A 3,706-nucleotide genomic window follows, 5' to 3' on the forward strand; every position below is an offset into this window, starting at 1 on the left:
TTGATCCAGCAGATGTAGCCTAGGAGGGGTGAACTGCTCATAAAACAACTGTGTCATGTTATGTTGAAGTTATCTTGCTGAAAATTTCTGATTTAATATGTAAACAACAAATTATATTAACTTTCCTGCACCTGTCAAAAACAATTTGTTTAATCAGCAAGACATGGAGTACAGTTTGCACATCTAATTTAATGGAAATGGATACCTTTCACACATTTCCAAGTACTTCCATTTTCATATCAGATGGTATTAGAGTTATTTCTTGTTGTTTCTGTGGTCTATGAGAAGCAATATAAACTATAGACAGAGTTTGAAGAAAGCGAGGAAGCCTTCGAACAACTTTTGTTATACAGTTGCGTAGTAGATAAAAGCTACTTTAGTCCATCTCTGGTTTAGTTTATATTTTAAGCATTTGTTTGTGCAAAAAGGTGTTAAAACAGTCAATCTCTGTTTTATTGTTTGCAAACTGGTTGATTGTCTGAATTTTCTTGAGTGCAAGGATAGCTAATGTTAGCTAAGTCTTGAAAAGGGTTGAAGACTAATTTCCTTACTCCAATTTATCTCAAGATTATCTTTGGAAAACACAAACTCAAGAGTAGTTGGAATTCCATTTGATTTGTGTTTTATGGCTGCTTTAATAAGAGTGTAGCTGGAAAGACATTTGGTCAAGGGCTTGTCATTTGTTTGAAAGCTTTCAGAACTTTGCTTTGAAGTTCCTTTTGTTAACTGACCATTTACATGATGTCAACTTCTTCCACAAGTGAAGTTTCCTCCTTCACGAAATTCTTCAATGATGACATGAAGAATGAGTTCATTAAGGTGAAGAACATGGTGCAGATTCTCATTCAGGATCAAAGAGAAAGTGTTCAACTTCATGCACAATTTTTGGCTATGCAGGAAGAGAAGGAAACAATTCTACAAAGACTACATGACATGGAGAAACAACTCCTTCAAGCTCAAGAAGCTTTGTCCAAGAAAATACCTCATCCTCACGAGGTAAATCATTCAAACTTGTCTTCAATTTCCTCAATTGGAAAGTGTGTTGGTTCTTTTGAAAAACATACAAGGGGTATAGGGTCCAAATTAATGTTTAAGATGGGCTATCATGAAGGAAAAGGTTTGGGCAAGCATGCACAAGGCATGGTTGATCCCATTTCAATTGTGGAGCAACCCAAGAATGTTGGTCTTGGATATGTGCAGTCTAATGGCGAAGAATTCAAATCTTTGAATGCATGTGATGTAGATTTGAAAAAAAACTTTTGTTCCAAGTTCTAATACACAAACATATCAAATTTGTTTTCAAGTTGATTGCCATTGTGTTAAGCCTTCATTGCAGCTAGTAGAGGGTAAACATGTCGCTTATGGCAACCATGAAAATGTAAATAGTTTTCAAGACAAGCACAGTGATGAAAGTCTAAAAAGGAAAGTTGTCTCCTCTACTAGTTCATCGTCTCTCGAAGACAAAAAGGATGGACATTCTATGCAGCAAAAGAGGTATAATTATTCACATGCTCAATTTGATTATGTTTCAGTAAAGAATGATTATTTTTCTTGTTCAAATGAAAGAAAGTTTTGTTGCACATTTTGTGGTGGATTTAACCATGTTTCTTCAAGATGTTGGTTTCAAAAGAAAGCCCACAGGAAGGAGAAGAGGCAAAGAGAACTTTCTCAGAAAGTGCTTAAGAGTTTCACATTTTGCCAAAATAAGGGACATGATGTCTCTCATTGTTGGACCTTGCATCCAACAAGTCGTCCAAAGCACATGCAGCTCGAGGACAAAGAGATTGGCGCAAGTGGATCTATGGATTCCATTATCGATGTGAAAGATGCACATGAAGAACTGCTATTGCAACAAAAGATGCCATGGGGTTTGATTTTCATACTCATTTTTTACATGCATACCAACCATGTATTTCAGTTGAAAAGTTGATGCAAGATTGCATGTGAAAGCAGTTTCAGTTAGAAAATTCCTTCAACTGAATTTTCTTTGTTGTTGCAAAATTTCGCCATGGTGGTTTAAAAGATGAGTATGATACTCACTTATATTGTAGCAATGTCTTTTTAGTTCAGCTCTTTGTCATCCACATGTTTTTTTTGGATGACGTACTTGTTGGTATTTGAAAAGAAGAGTTGAAGTTGCACATGTACATAGAGGTTGTATGTGTAACTAGCGAACTCTATATAGTTCATTGTACATGATACATACAAATGTGTTTGCAAAGATGCATCTTGTTGTTTATCAACTTGTGTCAATTGTGTCGCACATGTTTGTCGATTTTTGTCGATTATGGCGCACATGTTTGTCGATTTGTGTCGATTGTGAAGCACATGGTTATCGACTTGTGTCGATTGAGTGCATACCTTTTACATTGACGGTTGTGTCAATTGTATAACACATTTCAGGTCAACTTGTTGTTGATGTTACATGTTGCACAAGGTACCTTTGGTGTCGATTGGTGCAGAGAACGAAGTGTAGGTGCAAAGCGGTGCAAGATTCCATGAGCTCGAAAAGCATGCAAGCAAAGAGGGCACAAATTTCAACAAGGATCTTTGCTGGGTTCGTTATGGTTTGCCTACTTCTATTGTTCGTGAACAGAACCATTATACTTCTTTTGAGAGGTTTTTGCAGCAAGAATCCCAAGCTTTGGGATGAGCATTTGCATTACTTTCAGCATGCTTACAGCCGAGCCAAGCATTCTTGTACAGATACTTCATTTTTTGAAGTTTTTTGTGGGTATTTGCCTAAGTCACCTTCAGTTTTCATTCTAGAGAAGAAATCACCATTGATGGGTGTAGTGACATTGACAAAGCTCGCATGAGCATTGAAAGCATTTAGCTCATACATCAGCAAGTGTCATTGCTGGTTTCTGAAAATTGTAGATTGGTATGGCGAGAAAACTTGGTCGGGATTCGACAAGTACATGGCTCATTCAGCAAAAATTCGCCATGACGACAGTTGGCAAGTCAGGATATTTTGGTATCAGTTATGCTCATTTGGCTAAACAGAAGAGGATGATGTTATTCTCATTTGTTGTACAGTTCTGTTTTAGTATTTCAGTGAGCTTTTAGGGTCCAAAAGCTTCTCATTTGGGAGGTATCATCAGGAGCTCAAGTCTAAGTGTTGAAAAAGCTCAAAATTGAAAGTGCTCAGAATGGGCTACAACCTAAATGACCAGATAGATCTCCTCTCCCTGATTCCGGAACCGTGAACGGTTTGAAAAACTGTCATCGTATGGAGAAGTTATCGCAATTTGAAAATGCCCAATAACTTGTAAAATTTGAATTTAAAAAAAAAATATTCCTTGGAATATTCCCCAGAATATTTGCGGAATATGTTGTTTGAGTGGCCCAATCGGGTGCTGACACGTGGCACCTAGAATGCAAAGTGTATTTGGGCAGTTACGGTCAAATTGACCGTTTAACTAGTAGTCAGTGCCAAATTTGGCGGTAAGGCCATATTTAGCCGAGTTAACTAGCAGTTAGCCAGTTTTAGTGGAGATTTTCAAGGGCAAACTCGAGAAAAATTGAATGAGCCATAACTTTCTCTAGGAGAGGCCATTTTGGACGAATCTTTTTTTTATTTTATTTTGAGTATTCAGAGATTCTGGAGCCATTAGCAAAGGTTTCAGAGCCAACAGAAGTGATCTTCAGGTACTTTTTAGTGAAAAAGTTTGGGGAAGCACTAGGGCCTAGACAGTGTTGGAGT

The sequence above is a fragment of the Pinus tabuliformis genome, chromosome 8 (genome assembly GCF_031772625.1).
Source record: "Pinus tabuliformis cultivar Carrire ecotype Pingquan chromosome 8, CPIR1, whole genome shotgun sequence".
Lineage (NCBI taxonomy): Eukaryota > Viridiplantae > Streptophyta > Pinopsida > Pinales > Pinaceae > Pinus > Pinus tabuliformis.